General features: G+C 41.1%; 1 non-coding gene across 1 annotated transcript; it reads right to left on the bottom strand.

The window, feature by feature from the left end:
• Positions 1 to 11,517: 11,517 nt before the first annotated feature.
• Trnat-ugu lies at positions 11,518 to 11,592 on the bottom strand. Its single transcript has one exon. It is a non-coding gene; the product is annotated as a tRNA-Thr (tRNA).
• Between the last annotated feature and the right edge of the window lie 10,556 nt (positions 11,593 to 22,148).

The raw sequence follows: 22,148 nt of genomic DNA, 5'->3' as shown, positions 1-22,148 counted from the left end.
CGTACAGATGTACTGCAAAACTAGGTGTAGAGAAGCGTCGGCGGCCGTCGCTGGAGCAATACTACGATGGTAGGTGACCGGAAAACCATTGGCAAACTCTGCGTCTTGCGACTCAACATAGAGGCATGACACTACAAAGGAGTCAAAGGTGTTGCCGGACCAATAGGAAGATGAGACAACGTGTCGGCATTGCCAAGTTGAGCCATAGGCCGGTACAAAATTTCATAATTGTAGTCAGACAGAAACACTGCCTAACGTTGCAATTTCTGTGCCATACGGGCTGCAACGGGCTTGGACAGGTGGAACAACAATGTCAAAGGCTTGTGGTCGGTAATCAGACAGAACTTCCGACTGTACAAAAAATTGTGGAACTTGGCAACTCCATAGACAATAGCTAGAGCTTCCTTTTCTATCTGAGAGTAGTTTTGCTGTGCCATATTGAGCAATTTGGAGGCAAATGTGATCAGACGATCGACTGAATGTACGCAGTGCGAGAGAACCATGCCGATGCCACGCGAAGATGCGTCAACAGCCAAAACCACAGGCCAGGAGGGATCAAAAGGAACCAAACATCGATCACTGGGCAATGCAGACTTGAGCTCGCAGAAAGCAGCATCACAATCTGGAGACCACACAAAATACACATTCTTATGCCGGAGGCGTTGCAAAGGCGCTGCTATCTGAGCGGTGTTAGGAATGAAGCGAATATAATAAGTAATGTTTCCCAACACAGATTGGAGTTCCTTCAAGTTTGTAGGCGCCAGCAAGTCTCTGATCGCACGGGCATGCGACGGGGAGGGGTGGATACTCTGCCCATTAATCACATTGCCTAAGTATTCTATCTCAGTCCGTAAAAACTTGCACTTGTTCTTGTTACATTTGAGATCAGCCTGTGAAAGGACTCTAAACAAAGTTTTCAAGTTCTGCAAATGTTCTTCAGGGGTGTGACCCGACACTATAATATCGTCTAGATAATTAGAGCACCCTGGAACCATAGCACACAATTGCTGCAAATATGACTGAATAATAGCTGGCGCTGAAGCACAACCGAAAGGAAGTCAGCGAAACTTGAACAGTCCCAAGTGAGTGTTTATGACAAAGTAGCACTGCGACGAGTCGTCGAGCAGAATCTAGAAGTATGCATCTCTCAAACCAATCATAGAAAAATACTTTCCTGCATCCAACTATCAAATATGTCCTCAGGGTGCGGCAAAGGAAAAGTAGCAACAATAGTCTGGGGATTCACTGTGAACTTAAAATCTGCACAAATGCAGAGTCGACCATTAGCTTTCTTAACACACACTATCGGTGATGCCCAGTGTGAGGCAGACATGGGTTCGAGGACCCCAACGTCTTTCAAACGCATGAGTTCCGCAGCTACTGCGTCGTGTTGCACATGTGGTACCGTGCGAGTACGCCAGTACACAGGTATAGCATCGTCTCTAACTACAACATGCACAGCGAAATTAGAAGTGCAGCCCAAGCTGTCAGAGAAAAGTTCACTAAACGACGCACAAAGGGAGTCAACACTGTCATTATGGTCACTAGCTGAGACGGACAGGACACTGTCTTGCACTTAGAGGCCAAAAATTCAAATGCATCCAGTCCGAAAATGTTTGTAGCATCACGCGATTGAACGACGTGCAAAGTCAGTGTTCTGATGGTGGCACCATACGTGGCCTGTACATTACACACATCAAGCACCAAAATTTCTTGTCCTGTGAAAGCAATCAGCTTGGAAAGTGAGAGGTGGTGAGGCAAGCAATGCATATGTCTTGTGATTCAATAGAGAAACTGAAGTACCTGAATCTAACTGCAAACACACAGCATGTCCAGCAATGCGGAGAGTCACAAACAGTTTGTGTGCACTGCGCACAATGTGATTGAGAGTGAGTGAGGAAATGTGGTGAGGCATCTGACGTGTGGGAGACGCACGTGGCATAAAATCCCGTTCAAAAATAGCATTAACGTTAATAGGTTGCTCAAAGCCAGTTTCACGGCGAGAGCCGTTGCGGCGATGCCTCTGTAAATTACATGAACCTGACACATGTGTGTGGTGAGAGTTCTGTTTAGAACACAAGGCTTCAACATGACTTGTTTTGTTACAGAGAAAACACTGAGCCTGATGGGAAGGGCACTTGTCCCGGGGATGAGCACTAAAACACTTAGGGCAAGATTTGAGTCTAGGCGCGCAAACATGGTTAGCAAATTGTTTCCGCGCCTGCTTGCGATGCGGCAGAGCTGGCCATGGCAAAGCGGAGTGTGTGGGCCTGTTGTGAGAAGCACTAACCGCGCACGCGCCTGGCATTGCATCAAATACAGAATTTGCCCTGTCCAACGTGTCCTGGCAATCCAGCAAATCTAACACTTCTTGCAAAGTAGGGTTCTTAAATTTGAGGATCTGTTCCCGGAGGTGATGATAAGGCACATTTTGCGTGATAGCATCTCTGACCGTTATATCTACATAGGACAGTCCGCAGGCACACTGAAAGTCACAGTTGGATGTATGTCCTTGCAAGTCTGCAATCCACGAGTGGATAGTCTGACCAGGTTCACGCCACAGGCGAAAAATCTTTTAATGCGCAGTGATGACGTTGACACTGTCCTTGTAATGTGCATCCAACTTGTGGAGCACGCTGTCATACAACTGGTCTTCTGGGTGGGAGGCGGGGAAGGGTTTTACTAACACGCGATACAGTTCCACACCAGCATGGGCAATAAGGAAAGGCAGCCGTGCATTAACTGCAATTTTGTAGGCCTCATAGTGTGCTTCAACTGCACCCGGTACTTGTCCCAATGTTCCGTGCCAGGATTGAAGCGTCAGAATGGCGATGCCCGTGTTGGTGGTGTAGGCGCCGGGGGTGCCGGCAGCAGTGGCATGTTTGCTTGCGCCACTGTAGTCTGCATGGCCACTAGTCCTTGCATCACTGCAAGCCACTGCATCATCTGTTGCGTCTGAAACTGTAAAAGCTCGAGCAGCGAAGGTTGTTCTCTTTGCAAAGCCATGGTGCAACAAACAGGAAGCAAGCAAATCCATGAAGCGTGTTGCAACTACCAAACCGCAGATAGGGCAAACCAGAAAAGTGAGCAAGCAAGTGACCGCATGGCGAAAGCACATCGCCAACCTAGGTGAAACTAAGTGGACAAACACGGAAGCAAAGAACCAGAATTGCAGCTAGTTTAGTGAACCCAGAAATAAGGGACCAGACTCGTCACCATTTTATTTATTGTGTCTCACTGTTAAGAGGCACAAAATGTGTCGGTGTTTTCAGCTTGTTACTAAATGCAAATAAGTAGGAGGCTGAGTTGATAGGAGCTGAAGGAGTCCAGGTTGCAATAATATGTAGTATGGTACACTTTTAGAGAGAAGGATTATTATTCAATAAACACATAGTACAATGAAATTACTTATCTTCAGTAGTTTGTAGGACTGCAGCTGCGGCTATGAACTGACAGTCTCATAACATGGAATACCATGAACTAATACAACATATTCTCAAGGACTAAGCCTGATCAGCCCTCCTCAGAGAATCAATGCAAATATTACAGAACTGGCTGAGGACCGATTACGAAAGTGCGTCTGCCTAGGTTGACATGTAGCTAAGAAGTGAACGAGGCACACTCCAGTTCCATCGAGCTGCACAGCCCGCTAGAGTGCACTGTGCTCGGCAGACGACGTGCTGCCAATGTTGTGTTGGTGCGGCGTTGTAGTAGTATCTGTGGCAATGATACTACAAATAGAGAGTGATCATGAGATGGCAGCAAATATAGGGACATAGATTACAAAAAATAAAATAAGTCTGGAAGAAAAGAAACACATACTGAATGCAAGAGCACATTCCTAGAACATTCAAGAAGATAAAGCAGTACAGCCAGTGGAAAGGAATGAAACACGTTATTGAAGAAAATGTACAGAGATGACCAACATGCCAAAATTATAAGTTTATGCAGGTGTAGACAAAAATACCGTTGAAAATAACAGATACTGCAAAAAGTATATTTGAAAAGTATTCAGTGCACATAGTAGGCCCATTAGGGGCGTCAAGCACAAGTGAGAAATAGAAAGTCAAGACATTGAAACATCAGCAGAAGGATTTGTAGAACACATAGTTTTAAGATATGGAATTTTGTCATCACTTTTAACTGACCGAGGATCAAATTCCTAAAGTGACCTTTTTAGCAGTCTGTAAATTGTTGTGTATCAGCAGAATAAACAAAACTTCATATGATCCAGAATCAAATTATGCACTAGAAAGAAGTCATCGAACACTGATAGAGGACCTGAGACACTTTTTGACAGGGGATGAAAATACATGGAACAAATGGGTACCATGTGTAATTTTTGTATTCTACACAACGCTGCATAGTAGTACAGGTCATTCATCTTTTGAATTAATCCATGGAAGGAAGGTAAACATACCAGGCATATTACAATGAGAATCGGCTGAAGCGAGTTATGATTACTAGTCAAATGTGAATAGAATGTTGAATAAAAACCGCTGTAGCTATTATAAATCGTTTGTTAAAGGCACGACCGGTTTCATAATTTTAAATTATATCATCAGGTTCAAATCTGAATATAAAGAAGAAAGAGATGATAAACAGTTTTAAGCAAGTTGCTGAGCAGAGGTGTGTGAGACCTCATACAACTGGGTAACTGACAAAATATCTCTGGGATAGGGTTTCTCTAACTGGAGGGTGTGTTGCCAAACTTCCTTATCAGGGGTGGAGCGAAGGATAACATCATGAACGTTGATATTCTCATTATGACTCTTTTGACTTGATCGTGGCAAAATAACACTTGCGTCTAAGGTCATGAAGGGTAGTGGCCCAGGCACGAAAGGCCGATGGGGCCGTTTCTTGCACTGGTAAAATTCAACCCTAATGACTACAACAAGCGTGTAACAGCAATAACAGGCATCAACAAACATCTACATCTACATCTACATCTACATGGATACTCTGCAAATCACATTTAAGTGCCTGGTAGAGGGTTCATCGAACCACCTTCACAATTCTCTATTATTCCAATCTCATATAGTGTGCGGAAAGAATGAACACCTATATCTTTCTGTATGAACTCTGATTTCCCTTATTTTATTGAGGTGATCGTTCCACCCTCTGTAGGTTGGTGTCAACAAAATATTTTTGCATTTGGAGGAGAAAAATGGTGATTGTAATTTCGTGAGAATATTCCGTTGCAATGAAAAACGCCTTTATTTTAATGATTTCTAGCCCAAATCCTGTATCATTTCTGTGTCACTCTCTCCCATATTTCACGATAATACAAAATGTGCTGCCTTTCTTTGAACTTTTTTGATGTACTCCGTCAGTCCTACCAGGTAAGGATCCAACACCGCACAGCAGTATTGTAAAAGAGAACGGACAAGCGTAGTGTAGGCAGTCTCCTTAGCAGGTCTGTTACATTTTCTAAGTGTCCTGCCAATTATACGCAGTCTTCGGTTAGCCTTCCCCACAACATTTTCTGTGTTCTTTCCAATTTAAGTTGTTCGTAACTGTAATACCTAGGTATTTAGTTGAATTTACAGCTTTTAAAATAGATTGATTTATCATGTAATTGAAGTTTAACGACTTCCTTTTCACACTCATGTAGATGACCTCACACTTTTCGTTATTTAGGGTCAACTGGCACTTTTTGCACCATTCAGATATTTTTTTCTAAATCATTTTGCAGTTTGTTCTTCTGATGACTTTATTAGTTGATAAACGACAGCGTCATCAGCAAACAGCCAAAGATGTCTGCTCAGATTGTCTCCCAAATCGTTTATATAGATAATGAACAGCAAAGGGCCTATAACACTACATACGGTGCCAAATGACAACAAGGGAGGATCCTGCAACGGGGCGAACTGCCACAACACTTGATACAGGGTGGAAGAAATCCATGATAAAAACAGTGCACAATATACTTGATACAGGGTGGAAGAAATCCATGATAAAAACAGTGTACAATATACCTCAGCATCCGCATTGTGGAAGCTGTGAAAATGCTGCCATGGGCGGTGTTCGTATGCCTCCCAATCTTCCACTACTTAGGTGATGGGAACGGAGGAGGAAACAGGGTCAGAGATAAATTTTAGAGAGCAACACCAGCAAAGCCTGTTGCATAACTGTGAGAAGTTCTGTCTGTTGCAACAACATTTGAAGCAGAGACCCCATGCCTCGACAAAAAGCACAAAACAACTGCACAACAAAAAACACATGAAGCTACACTGACCAGCCAGAACATTATGACCACAGACCTGCTATCGATACAAACCCGTCCAAGCAATTTCAGTGCCACATGGTGAGGAATGACTGCTAGTCAGACACACACACACAGTGCAGGTAGTATAAGTGAGCATGCTGTCTGTGTGTAGGATAGCAAAGATGGTGATCTGAGTTTGACCAAGGGCAGATCGTGATCAACCAGAATATGGGCACAAGCATTTCAAACACTGTGCGAGTTGTCGGATATTCAAGGAGTGCTGAGGCGTTTTCAACATGTGGCGAAACCATGGTGGAACCACAACCAAACGTTGTTGGATTGGGTGGACACCCTAATTACAAATGTCGGATGTCGTAGGCTTGGCAGACTGGTAAAACAGGATGGGTGGCCAAGTGTGGCAGACCTAGCACACTTTAATGCTGGGGAGAGTACAAGTGTGTCTGAACACACAGTGCACCAAATACTTATAATGACGGGCTTCCCCAGCAATGACCCATGCATTTGCCAATATTAACACCACGACATTGGCAACTACAACTGAAATGGGCATGTGACCATTGGCACTGGATACTGGTGCAGTGGCAGAGCACTGCATGGTCTAATGAATCCCGATACTATATTCATTATGCCAATGGGAGGGCACGAGTCCATCAGGTTAGAGAAGAACTGCTCCTTGACACCTGTATAGCAGTACAGAGACAAGCTAGTGGTGGCTCCATTATGCTCTAGGGGACATTCACGTGGACATCAATGGGTCCATTGCTCATTCAAGGTGCCATGATGGCAAAGGAGTACCCTACACTGGTTGCAGACCATTTACTCCCCTTCATGACAATCATGTTTCCTGAGGACAGTGACAGTTTTCAGCAAGATAATGTGCCTTGTCAGACAGCCAGGTGTGTGATGGAGTGGTTCAAGGAACACAGTGGCGAGCTCCAGTTGATGTTCTGCCTCCCAACTTGCCAGATCTGAACCCGATCGAATACATCTGGGATGTGATTGAATGTGGCGTCACAGCTCATCGCCTCCTCCACGGAGTTTATGGGAATCAGGTGACTTGTCTCTGTAGATGTGGTGCCAACTCACTTCAGTGACCTACCAAAGCCTGCTTCCATGCCATGATGCGTCTGCTGTTATCTGTGCCAGGCGCATACTGACTGTCTGATAACACACAGTCATTAGGTAAACATGTGAGGGTCAGCCAATAGAGTGCACAGATGGGAGAGAGGATGCATGCACATCCATGTGTGGTGGCCTCTGATGGTTCTAACTTATAGGTGTGTCTGCAGACTTCTGTGGCATGCCTTACAACAGTATGCCCGGGTCTCAGATGGGAATTTGTGTGGGTCACTACACTATACACAACCCATCAACAAATGTAATGGAAACAAAGAGAGGTAACAAAATAACAAAACTTCAGTTGATATGAGACTGTAATGATACAATGGGCAGCACTGACTGAGCTGATCAAGAACTCTCTTATTATGAGAACAGCAGAAGAAGTATTATAAGAAAGTATTTTGCCATCTTATTTATCACTTTCTACTCAACATGTTAATTATATATAAAAATGTCAAAGTAAATTATTTTTATTAACATACTTAAAAAGAAGTTTTGTGTTAAATTATTAATCAGCATCATATATGAGCATAATGTTTCGTTTATCTCTGTTTTTTATTTTGAGTCATAACACTCACCCTTTTACTCATAGGTGTTTTTAGAAGCTCCTTGGTCAAGTGACTTCTTGTATAAACAGTGCCTCCAGATTCAGTAATACATCTAAGTATTTGAAAACCAAGCTCACCACTTATTGTCAGCATCTGATCTTTATTAAGAATAAATAAGTTTTTTTTTCAACAAAATACAATAGGTTATGGGTCCCAGTTACGTATGTAAAAACGTTTGCAAAAAGTGACAGATACAGTTTTCTTTTAACTCGCATTTGCGAATGTGTTTTTGGTTTTTGAGTTGAAATGGATCTGGTAAAACATGTCAAGCCATTGAATAGTGAAACTGATTGGCCAATGCGGAAGAGAAAAATACAAGATCTAATTGACTATCATGAAGGAGCTTTAGACATAATTGATGGCAAGTCAGTAAAACCTGAGCCACTGTCTGAAGGTGCTAATGATGCAGCAATAAAGGATCATAAAGCCAAGTTAGATTTTTATAGTAAAGTGAACAGTTATGCCAAGTCGATGATTACAAGTGCAGTTACAGACACTGTGTATCAGAAGATCATGGACAAAGAAATGGCTCATGAAGCATGGGAGGCATTGAAGCAGAATTTCAAGGCATCATAAAAGGACCAGCTGTTCAAGATTTGTTCAGATTTCTTTGCATTTAGTTGGACTCAGGGAGAAGACATCTCCACACACATAGTGAAGTTAACAAGTCTGTGAAATGAACTGAACAATGGGCTTAAAGCACAGGGAGAAACTGTGCTACCTGATCTGATATTGGTATGTAAAGTTTTACACATTATACCTGCAAGCTTTGACTCCTTTAAATCGAGTTGGATGTTATTAACAAAAGATGATGAGAAAATGCTTGATTAATTAAAGGAACAATTGTGCATGTTTGAGGGAAATTTTACAAAGAGTAGTGACAAAGTCAAACAAGAGGCATTAGTAGTCAAATCAGGTGTACAAAACAAAATAAAAACTAACAAATTCAAAGTTAAAGGAAAATGTAACTATTGCAAAGAACTGGGCCACTGGATCAAATATTGTAAGAAGTGGATTGCTGATGGAAGACCAGCTAAAACTACAACTGTGCAGAAAAACATGGACAAAACTGTTGTAATGAAGGTAGTATTGTTTACTATTTGCGGTGAGGCTTGTTTATTAGAAGTGGATGTATACGATTGGTGGATTGACAATGGTGCAACGAAACATATGGCAAATAGTCCTGATTACAATATCAGCTTTGAAACATTCAACAATCCCTGCTGTATAAAGGCTGTTGGACAGGAGTCTCTAGAAGCAACAGAAAGAGGATCAATTCAGATTCTGTCAACAGTTGGCAGCAGATGTGAAGAGCTGACCCTAACTGATGTCTGGTATGTACCAAAAATTTCCAAAAACCTTATTTCTGTTTTAGCTGCCCAAGAGGAAAGAGCACAACTTGGAATGCTACAGTGGTGCAGATTTTGGAGGCTGCTCAAAAACAGGCAGATCAACATCTGGAGCAGTCATCAACTATGCAGGAGGGGCGATATCATGGCTAAGTCAGTGACAAACCATGGTAGCAACATCCACAACTGAAGCTGAACTAGTTGCTGCAAATGCAGCTCTCAAGGAAATTATTTGGTTAATCCGTCTATTCAGAGAAACAACAAGACTATCTGAAATTCCAGTTCTCTGAATTGACAATTCAGCAGTAGTGAAGTTGGCAGAGAATCCAGAATTTCATCACCAAACCAAACATATAGCCATCAAGCGTTTCTTTATTCATGAAAAACTTTATGAAGGAAGAATTAGAGTTCATCAAATCCCATCTGAAGAGCAGGTAGTGGACATCATTACCAAAGCTCTACCAAAGACCTGATCTTTATTGAGAATAAATAAGTTTTTTTCTCAACAAAATACAATTAAAAAATTTAAACAACATGAAGGAAACGTTTTTGGAATTTAGAATGGAAGTAACTGAAGCGATTTCCCAAAATACATACAATCATTATGTCAATACATACAAGAGGATCCAAATACAAAAACCTTTTAGTATGTGTGCTTGATGCTTTTCCAGAAGAAATCCTGATGGTAAAAGAAATGCGGAAAGGAACAACAATCTGATGTGAAGAGTTTATAGAAGATTGTGTCAAGATATGCCACAGAAAGAAAAATTTTCAATAAGTTTCTCCTGTGTTTATAATACTGAATGCAATTGTCGCATTTCCCACATTATGTAAATGAAATGTCAATTAAAAAAATCACTTCCAAATTTCATAAAATCCTTTGAACTATTCTAGTTATTGAATAAAATTGGTTTGTGATTTTATACAGAAAAATGGGAAGATCCGTCACAGTTATCTGAATTCAGGGACTGAAAGGTTCTATTTGCCTTGGTTGCCATTCATTCTGATACATCAGGACCCTCACCGCTATGGACCTTCCAGTTCCAACATCCCAACAAGACTCAGTTTTGTCCAATTTTACAAAATACTGTTATGAGCTTGGCTCAGGTATTGAAGTAATGCCATCTTTTAGTGCAACATGTAAATATGTCAACAAGTTTCTGTTGACAAGGTTGTCTCACAGATGGCGTTGCATCGATGATACAGGCATTATCTAGATCTAGTGCTGTCATCAAGAAAATACCAGACTTCTCCAGCAGTACATGGCTAGAGCTATTTGAGCAGCACCATGTGGAAGAAACCAGCAGTTCTTGGGCAGTTCCCTTTGGAATAGCGAGCAGATAAGACAATTCTTTCTGAATGTAATACGAACAATGAGTGCAAGTTAGTATTGTGTGAAGTGTATATTGTGGATATATAGGGCTTATAGTGTATAGTAATGTGTATACGATGACTAAAGTGTTATTGTCGACTGTTCACTGCCTAATAAACTTATCTTATCATAGCTTATGAAAATGCCTAAGTATGGAAAGAGAAAGTGTCACTTTTTGGATGAACACACAAAAGAGTGGTCTTTTGTCTAAAAAGGGCATACAGACCAGGAAGCATTGTGTGAAATTTGTAGCTGTTTCATCTCAGTAACTCAAGAAGGTAAGGCAGATGTGAGGCATCACATTTCTATGAAGAATTCTACAAATAAATTCTCAGTGACATCGACTTCAAAGCCTATTTCTGTATTCATGATTATAGAAGACACCCAGAAAGAATTCCTCATTGCTGCTGCAGAATCAATTACAGCTTATAAAGTTATCAAGCATCATCAGTCATTCAGTCTCTTAACTGTAATGTAAAGCTGAATGCCGCAATTTATCCGGACTCCAAAGCTGCCGCTAAGCAGTCTACAGGCAGGACCAAAGTTACAGCGATTGTTAAAAATATTCTCACACCACACTCCGTGCCCAAATGCATAAAAATATGGCAAGAAGTTGCATTTTATGACATAGGCACCGACACATCAAACTACAGGTCTGAAAAGATGTTTCCTATAGTTATTCAATACTTTACTGAAACTGCCAGAATCAAACAGAAGTGGTTGAATGTAATTCACTGAATAAAGAAACATCGGAGACAATTGTAAAGTTTGAAATGATAATTAAATCAAGACCCTGTCGACAGGTGTTGATATACATCAACAGGGACAGTTGAAAATGTGTACCCCGACCGGGACTCGAACCCAGGATCTCCTGCTTACATGGCAGACGCTCTATCCATCTGAGCCACCGAGGGCATAGAGGATAGTGCGACAGCAGGGATTTATCCCTTGCATGCTCCCCGTGAGACCCATATTCCCAGCTTAATGTCCAAACACTACATCCGCAGTGCCCCTGCCCATTACACTCATTACTCGCGGCAGACAATCTTAACGAGTCCTGTAAGAGTTAGGGCAATGCGTGTGCATCCAGCACAGAAGAAGAAGGTCAATGGCCAGTTAGCTTTAACTATATGAAGATTGTATCTGTTCTTTTGGACATGCCCAAAAGAACAGATACCATCAGTGACCATGCAGCTCTCTTAGAATGAAATGAACAGATACCATCTTCATATAGTTAAGGCTAACCAGCCATTGACCTTCTTCTTCTGTGCTAGATGCACACGCATTGCCCAAACTCTTATGGGACTCAGTAAGATTGTCTGGCATGAGTAATGAGTGTAATGGACAGGGGCACTATGAATGTAGTGTGTGGACATTAAGTTGGGAATGTGAGTCAGTGTGCAAGGAATAAATCCCTGCAGTCACACTATCCTCTGTGCCCTCGGTGGCTCAGATGTATTGAGCGTCTGCCATGTAAGCAGGAGATTCCGGGTTCCGAATGAACAGATACCATTTTCATATTGTAAAGTTTTGTCTTGATACTTTAACACAACTGCAAATACCGTTAGATAAATTAATCGCTTTTGTGGAGACAATATTAATACCGACTTCGAAGGGCTTCATCAATGTGCTCAGTGAAATGTGTTTCACCAAATTAAAGAAGAACTAGGAAAAAAAGTAAAAGGAATTGAATCCCCTGCCCACATTCTCCCCAATACTACACCATGTGCTGCTGGAGTCTTAACTTTCGATATTGAAACAATCGTCATGAAAATATTTAATTATATTTCAATATACATGGTAAGGATTGAAAAGCTGGAAGAGTTCTGCTTATATGTTGATGTAAATCATCAGACTTTTCTAGCTCACTGAAAAAGAAGATGCCTTTCACTAATGGTAATGTCCGCAGTTGAGAGAATCCTTAAGCTTTGGATTCTATTAAAATAATTTTTTGACGCTGAAGACAGGCCACCTAAAATAATTTCAGATTTCTTTAGTAGTACAATCAGTGAAATTTACTTCATGTTCCTGCAGTCAAACTTGGCTCTGGAAAAATATAATAAGCGTGGATAAGAATAAAGTTTCGGTACTTGAAATAAGAAATATATTAATCGACAAGCAAAGATGTCTGAATGAGAGGAACACAGACAATTTTACTGGCAGACAAACCAAGATGAATTTGAACAAATTAAAGAATGAAAACCCTAACCAAGAAATAATTAATATGATTTCGAAATTTGAGAAAGAGACAATGGCTTTAATGCCACAGCATTTTACTACTTAGAGAAATGGTCTGTTTCTTCTGATAAATGTCAAGTATATGATTGGCTGATGCTATCTGAAACTCCAGATTAGGTGATGATTGAAAACATTATTATATGCTTGACTGAAAATGGTTGAAGACTTTGGGTGAGAATTGTTTTCAGGAACGAATTTATCTGAAGACCTTGTTCAAAACTAAGCATGACTCAAAGGATGGAAGATAAACACTCTGTGGAAGAAAGGTGGATTTACTTAGGGAAATTGAAAAACCTGAATGCAAATGCCAACTGCTAAAATTATGCTAGTGTTTGTTTTCTATTCCCGCACACACCACTGTGGAAATAACAGTTTCGCTGATGTCAGTCCAGCGGGGGTGGTGGGGTGGGGGGGTGGGGGGGTGCGAGGGGGGGTGGGGGTGGAGGGGGGGGGGATTACTGCGGACACAAACTGTGGAAGCTGACTTTCATGGAGTTTTATAGACACATAAAAGAGAAAAAAGACTTGCTGAGAAAGGTGAAATCTTCCAAAAAATACGGCATACGAACTACTTCTGCCACACAAGTTCCATGTAACTGTGTTCTCAATAACAGATAATTATATTAAGTAAATATCTTATTTCATTTCTACGTCACCATCTCAGACTGTCACAACGAGATCCCAGCTCTGTTAGCCACATGACAAGTAGCAATGTGTGTTATACAGCTGTAGGACAAGTAACCATGTATATGGTGAGCATAATTAAAGTTCCAGTTTCAAAAAGCTGTAAAAATAAACCACTGATCACAATGAGGTCAAATCTGAAAGGAATAGTATCGAAGAAATTGGAAACTTTTAGGAAACAAATAAGAAAAGATATTAACGAAAATTTTCTACATCTACATATATACTCCGCTATCCACCAAGCGGTGTGTGGCGGAGGGCACAATTTACGCCAAAGTCATATTTCTCCCCCTCTGTTCCACTCGCGGATCACACGAGGGAAAAATGACTGTCTGAATGCCTCAATACGAGCTCTTATTTCCCTTATCTTTGAATGATGACCATTACATGATTTGAAAGTTGGTGGTAATAATACATGCTCTACATCCTCAGTGGATTTCGGAATTTAGTGAGCAGCCCCTTCTGTTTAGTGCGTCGTCTATCTGCAAGTGTGTCCCATTTCAAACTTTCTATGAGATTTGTAATGCTCTCACAATGGCTAAATGTACCAGTCATGAATCTTGCCACTCTTCTTTGGACCTTCTCAATTTCTTGAATCAGACCCAACTGGTAAGGGTCCCATACAGACGAACAATACTCTAAAACTGGATGAACTGACATTTTGTAAGCTATTTCTTTTGTTGAACGACTGCATCACTTCAGGATTCTACCAATAAACCGCAATCTAGAGTTTGCCTTACCCGTTACTTGTGTAATCTGGTCATTCCATTTGAGATCATTTCGAGCAGTCACACCCAGATACTTGACTGATGTTACCGCTTTCAAAGACTGATCATTTATTTTGTACTCATACATTAATGGGGATTTTCGCCTTGTTATACGCAGTAGGTTACACTTACTAATATTGAGATATAACTGCCAGTCACTACACCATGCATTTATTTTCTGCAAATCCTCATTGTTTTGTTCACAACTTTCGTGTGATACTACTTTCCTTTAGACTACAGCATCATCGGCAAACAGTCTGAGGCCGCTGTCAATACCATCAACCAGATCATTTATGTAAATCGTAAAAGGCAGAGGACCTACTATGCTGCCCTGGGACACACCTAAAGTTACTCTTGTTTCTGTTGAAGTTACCCCGTTCAGGACGACATACTGCTCCCTGTCTGTTAGAAAACTTTCTATCCAACCACATATGTCACTGGATGGATCATAAGCACGCACTTTTTGTAGCAAGCGACAATGCAGAACTGAAAGTTGAGAAATATGGCATCAACCTGGGTTCCGGTATCTAGAGCCTGTTGTATATCATGCACAAGAAGGGCCAGCTGTGTCTCGCATGACCGCTGTTTCCTAAAACCGTGCTGGTTTCTGCAGGTGAGCTTCTCAGAGTCTAGAAAGGTCATTATGTCTGAACACAAAATATGTTCCATGATTCTACAACAAATCGATGTCAGTGAAATTGGCTGGTAATTATGTGCATCCAATTTTCTACCCTTTATATAGATTGCTATGACCTGGGCCTTCTTCCAGTCCTGTGGAACTTTCCACCATTCCAATGATCTCTGATAGATGATGGATAAGAATGGTGCTATATTTGTAGCATAGTCAACATAAAATCTTACAGATATTGTCTGGGCCAGATGCCTTTCTGGTGTCTAAGGATCTTAACTGTTTTACAATCCCAGATACACTAAACACTATGTCAGCCATCCTTTCGTTTGTTCGATAATTGAAAGGGGGAATGGTGCTGCAGTCCTCTATCGTAAACGAGTTTTTGAAAGCTAGGTTTAGAATTTCGGCCTTCTGTTTATCATCATCAGTTACATTACCCATACTGTCAGCATGAGAAGGTATTGAATTATTTGTAGCGATCATAGATTTTATGTACGTCCAAAATTTTTTGGGGTTATTTTTACAATCTGCAGATAAAATATTGCTTTCAAATTCGTTAAAAGAGTCTCTCATTGTCCTTCTGACAGCTGCTTTGATTTTGCATAATTTCTGTTTGTCAGCGGGGCAGTGACTACGTTTAAAACGACTGCAAAATTCTCTGCTTTCTCAGCAACTTCTTAATATGTTTGTTGTACCAAGGTTGATCCTTTCCCTCCCCTATATTTTTGCTAGGCACATACTTCTCTAGCACATGGTGGACAATACCTTTAAATTCTGACCAAAGATGCTCAATATCTTTGTGTCCCGCAGTGAATGCTTGGAGCTGACTATGAAGATATTCATTAACGACACTTTTATTTGCTTGGTTTTCTAACCAATTGCTCAAGGTCGTATGTTGAGAGTGCTCCTAGAATAATTTCACACGAATCTTTGCTTCTGCCCCCTGTGATAAACGTGTAATTTTCCCAGTCGATGGATGATAGATTAAAGTCTCCACCTATAACTATTGAATAATTTGGATATTTACTTCCTATGTACTGAAGACTTTCCCTGAAACATTCTGTGACATTTGTCGTGGATGCTGGTGGTCTATAAAAGCATCCTAATACAATGGTCAATCCTTGTGTGATTGACAGCTTCATCCAGACTATTTCACAGTCCGATGTGGTATCGATCGCAACTGCGTTGAAACAGCTTTTAACTGCAATGAACACACCACCTCCCATAGCATCAGTTCTATTCTTCCTAAACATTGTCCAATCAGAGATCAAAATTTCACTGCTTTTATGTCTGGTTTCAACCAGCTTTTAGTACCTAATACAATATTGGCATTGCTACTGTTTATTTTGGAGATAACTCAGGGATCTTGCTACAGACACTTCGACAATTTACTAACATGAGATTAAGCATATTTAAATCCTTTGGATTGACCTGTTTAGGCGAAATAACATATTTTTACAGTTGGCACACCCACATCAGTGTCATGAACTGGTAACTTTTTGGGCCAGCAGTTTGTTTCCCATGGGGAGGAACCTAATCAAAAACCCCCATGTGCACACCACAAGAACTGTGCTACCCATGTAGCTGCTTCCTGTGTGTAATGCACCCCTGATCTATTGAGGGGCATCCTACAACCTTCCACCCCATAGCATAGGTCGAGGAATTTACAACCATTTTCGTCACAGAGTCGACGTAGCCTCTGGTTTAGATTCTCCACTCGACTCCAAACCAGAGGACCCTGGTCCACCTTGGGTACGATGCTGCAGATCATCAGCTTGGCTTCCACTCGTCGAGAGATGGAGGCCACCTTCACCAATTTAGCCAGCCGTCGAAAGGACCCAAGGATTTCCTCGGAACCCCGACGACAGGTGTCATTGGTGCTGACATGTGCAACAATCTTTAGCTGGCAACACCCCGCATGCTCGATAGCTGCCGGAAGAGCCTCTTCCACATCCTGGACAAGGCCCCCCGGCAAGCACACCAAGTGAATGTTGGACTTCTTCCCCATTCCTGAGGGGCTCCATGACCGGCCTAACATTGGAGCTCCCAATAACTAACAAACCCCTACCCCCAAGTGCCTGTCCGGACCTTGCTGAAGGAGCAGCCACTACCCTGGCAGAAGGTGCAGTCTGATCCATCTCAGCCTCCCCCTCCCCCCCCCCCTAGCATCAGATAGCGCACTGATCTACTAGCAAAGTGCATGGGATTTGGCAGGAGCCTGCTTCCCCCATGCAGCCTTCACCTTGAGGCTCGAGACCTCGACAAAGTCTGCCACCCACACTGAAGTGAGAGTGGGCCAGCCGGCTGTTGAACACCTGAGGTCGGCTCAGTGACAGAGAGCTGTGACATCCCCCCCCCCCCCCCCTGCACATCTAGTACAGCAGAGGCTGCCCCAGGCACCCCATCCCCACCGCACTTCAACGTGGCACTCTGGAGCTTGTTGACTGGCCAACAAAGCTCCCAGCTGTGTTTGGACTTTGGCCAACTCCTCCTGCATCCGCAGACAATTTGAAATGTTCTCACATAATAAGATAAATGGACTGTGCTACAAACGACAGATGAGTTGCTATACGACAGCAGTGGTGTGAATTGCACATTGAACCGACTGTACTGTGCATGACCGCATTGCCATTCAGCAGTTGTAGCATTGTTACGTAAGCCCATCCATCATGGCACCATATCAGATGGCAAAAATCGGTTTTTAACTGTCCTGAGATCAAAAACTGCATAAAAAGCAACAATGATATCGGTTTTAATTATCCTGAGGGCAAAATTAGAATAAGAACCAACAATGAAATCGGTTTTTAACTGTCGTGAGACTCACGCAAGACATGTTCAATACAATGTCCACCATTTCTGTCCCTTGTAGAAATAGAGAAACAGCATGTTCCACAACAAATCAGTCTCTCAGGAGTGACATTCACAATGTGGGGTGCAATGAGTGCCTTCATTGCAGCCATGTTTGTAATCGGAGCACTGAACACATCATCTCTCAGATAACCTCACAGCCAGAAATAACAGGGATCGAGATTATGTGATCCAGTAGGCCAGGCTGTGGGAAAATGACGGCTGATAATTCTAGCATTTCCAAAATGCCTCTGCATCAATTGCTTTACTGGCTGTGCAACGTGCATAAAAATAATCCTGTCACACACGCACGCTACTGAAGTGTTGGAATGACAATTGCGTCCAAAAGACTCATTGCTCTTACCAGCGATGGTACATGAAACAGGACCCGACCCATCTCCTCGAAAAAGTACGGCCCTACAATAAATGATTTCATCAACTTGCACCACACAGTTACCTTTGCAGAATGAAACTATACCAGCTGATGACCAAGCAGATTTTCTGCTGTACTTTTTCTGCAATTCTGTGTATTCACATGTCCTTGGAGATGGAAATGGGTTTCATCTGCCCACAGAATGTTCCATGGTAAAAAATTTACAGTAAACATTCGTCTTTCTGGCAGGTCACTCCCAAATATTTTTAATTTCATACAGATAGTAATGCAGTATGTTTCGTAGAATTTTATGCACCTACCTCACAGACATGTCTAAAGGTTCGGGCAGTTCCCCATGCACTGCAGGTTTGCAACACCATTGCTCAACCCTTCCTGCAGTTCTGTGCCCACATGTTCTATTGATATTGGATCAGCTGTTTTCCTCCCTCTGCCAAATTCCATCTTTTGAAATTTTGCGCTCATTTTCTCCAGGTCCTTGACAATCATCAGACCAACACCTTTTTTTCACACCCTGAGGTATCTGGAACCTCAGCAGAAATACTGGTGCATGGTCACCATTCTTGTAAAAGATCTTAACCAGCAGTGTGTGATCCAGCATTGAGATAGTCCTGCTGAGTGTCTCAGATGCACTTTGCAAGCTCCAAAAGCTTGCAAAATAAAATCTTTTTTGTGTTCTTCTGCCGCCGCTTAGTGAGTAGATTTTATTATCTACTCAGCTACATTGTACTGTCAAAAATTGATTATTTTCATCATTCTATTATTTTGTAGCAAATTATTCCCACAAATTCAACACTATGTTTATTATCTATGCATATATCAGTACAGACGATGAGCACTTATAACAGCATACCTGTATACACTATCCATGATTTTGGAACTAATTGTTCCTTCCTTGGAAAGGAGAGAGTGATGCATTAAGGAAGGTTAAAAAGAAAGGCCAGGTCACTGAGACTGCAGGATGAGAGGGACCCTCTGCTTCCTCTTCTATTTTCTTGCATTCTACCCCACTCCTCACTTAACTGCTACCTCCTGTGACATCCCACCTTCCCTCTTGTTCACATTTTAGTTTGCAAATGTTTGTATACTCTGTTTTGTTAACATAGGTACAGTTTTATGCCTTTTTCATCTAAACAATCCTTACAATAGCAACTGAGAAACATTCTCAAGGCCAGGTGAGGACTTTGAACACAATTAACTGATTATGAACTGAAGATTAAAGCTGAAGAAATTAACGAGATAGAACCAGGATAAATTGAAAGAAACAGTGTTTGTTGAGAGTTTCAAAGTGATTAATAGCCAACAGTCGACTGAAACATGGAAAAGGAAGACCTGTATATCTAACTTCAACCTGTCTATTTCTCCTGTCATGTTCTTTAAGCTGAGATATTTAATATTCCACAATCTGAACTGCAGAATGGCAGTATATATATTTTACCCAAGAGAATGCCATCATTACTGAACTATACAGTAGAGCTGCAATTCCTCCAGAAATATAACTGCTGTTATTTCCTTTGCTTTCATTTGTATGCAGTACCAATAAAGCAATGCAGTGTTGACTAATGTTAGAAAGCCAGATCAGTCAATCATCAAATCTGTTTCCCCTGCAGTTACTGAATAAGGTACAGCTCCTCTTCAGAAATTATATGTTAACCTTTCTTCTCCAAAGATACCCCTCTGATGTAGTACCTATTATACCCTATCTGCATTGTTGAGATACAAAAGCCATTTTACCATGGGATGCCAATACTGCGTTTATAAAGCACTGAAAACCAAATTTCAGGTAATAGTTAAATTATTATTGTAGCTAAGTCTAATAGGCTTAGTCAGGTTCACAGAGTTCAAAATCAGTCACAAATAGCATAGCAGTGCAACCCATTCTCCTTTTTTGGTTGTGGTGGTGTGTGACAAGACTATTTCTTTCTCACTCATTAAAGCGGGAAATTAAAATTTTCGTGATCTTGGCTGAACTGTCAGCAACTGATGTTTGCGTGCAGTGCACACTGGTCTGCTGTTGCTTCCCAACAGCTTTTACAATGATAATACTGTAACAGAACTCTTACACAAATATAGAATCTGCAGATGTTTCTAACACAGTACACCTTTTCATGTCATGTTAAAATTCTTTTGCTTCATAATCCAAAATGTATGATTTGTAGTTTGAGTACAATATACTGCACAATAGCACATACATTACAGGATTCTTTACTGGTGACACTACCTCCCAGAACCATTGCCCCTATAAAGTATAAGAACACACTACTTGTGGAAATGAAAGACAGTTGATGCACATATTTTGAGGGAAAATTTTGCTAGCCACAGCCAGGGAGTTGTCTCCAGAACAAGCTCAGGTGGTACAGCACTCACCCGTGAAGTCCAAAGTTACAGGTTCTAGCCTCAGTCCAGCACACAGTTTTAATGTGAAAGGAAGTTCCATATCAGTATACACTCCACTGCAGAGTGAAAAATTTATTATGGAAACAATCTCCCAGGATGTGGCTAAACCATGTCTCTGTAACATCCTTTTTTCCAGCAGTGCTAGTCTTGTAAATTAAGCAGCAGACCTTCTGTCAAGTCTGGAAGGCAGGAGATAAGGTACTGGTGGAAGTAGAGCTGTGAGGACAGGTTGTGAGTCATGCCTGGATAGGTCAAATAGTAGAGCACCTGCTCACAAACGGCAAAGATCCCTGGTTCTAGTCCTAATAAGCACCAAGTTTTTATCTGCCAGGGAACTCCATATAAGTGTACATTCTGCTGCAAAGTGAGTTTTAAAAATAAAGTCCAGTCTCTGGTTTGTGGAACCAAAAAAAGAGTAGGTACTCCATTTCCATAAAAAATATTGTCAGTAATAACTTTTTTACTTTGAACAGATTACTGCATCTGCATTAAGTGATGTAGCAGTCTGATAGACAAGAAGCTTGTGTTATTATGTTGCAATAACTTTAACACTGATGTTGATGTTACACTTTATACTATTTTGTTTCAGAGATATCTGTACTCACCATGAATTGTCAATAATAATACAAGTGGATTCTCTGCAAGTATCTCAAACACATACATATACTGCAACTGAATTTGTCACAAATTTTATGGAAGACAAAATGACTGGTACTAATACCCAAAGTTCTATCCCTGAAGTGTCTGTGACTAAAGAGAAAAAACAACTGTGCTCTTGAGGAAGGGCCATCATCTGATGAAGAGGAGAATTTATCAGACTGTGGCGGAGATGTTGTAAGAGATATAATGGCAGAATTCTTGAAAAGCCCGTACCACTGGTTGAAAGATGAATGTGAAAAGAAGCTTGCAGAACATGAAACTTCAGTGGCTGGAGCTGCTTTGTCCAATGAGGACAGCAAGAGGGAAAACTTAGATGCAAAAACTTCAAAAGAAAATTTAAATAGTTCACACACTGTCACAGATACTCCAGAATACACATCATTGCAAACATATTCAGAATCTGAAAAATCAAATGTCAAAGAAAATTGCCCATTAGCGCACAGTACTAATATTCACTCAATAGATTTGCACAATGTGTTTGAGAAACTAAATAGGATGGCAAACAGCAAGTTGCAAAAAAATTGACAAGCAATGACCTGCAGTTGGTAGATTTTATAATGTTTCTTTGTGTCCTCTTTTTATCTCCTAGCTGAAGATGGCCAATTGGTGGTCAAAATTGGTAATAGCATTGTGAAATGTTCGTGTGATCATGTCGAAAATATATAAAAATAAAAATCTTTTATGGTTAGCATTCTGCAGCTTGTAAATATTTGTTAAAGGGTGTCTTGAAAAACATCACAAGCTGCATTTAAAATGCTTAATAGCAAACCTATGTGTGTGTGTGTAACCCATTATCAATAATAAATACTATTTATCTCCATATCAATGACATTTACAGCAGTAAAGTACATGACAA

Source organism: Schistocerca americana, chromosome 8 (genome assembly GCF_021461395.2).
Source record: "Schistocerca americana isolate TAMUIC-IGC-003095 chromosome 8, iqSchAmer2.1, whole genome shotgun sequence".
Lineage (NCBI taxonomy): Eukaryota > Metazoa > Arthropoda > Insecta > Orthoptera > Acrididae > Schistocerca > Schistocerca americana.
The sequence above is the reverse complement of the archived record's forward strand: the minus strand, read 5'-3'. Positions and strand labels throughout refer to the sequence as shown.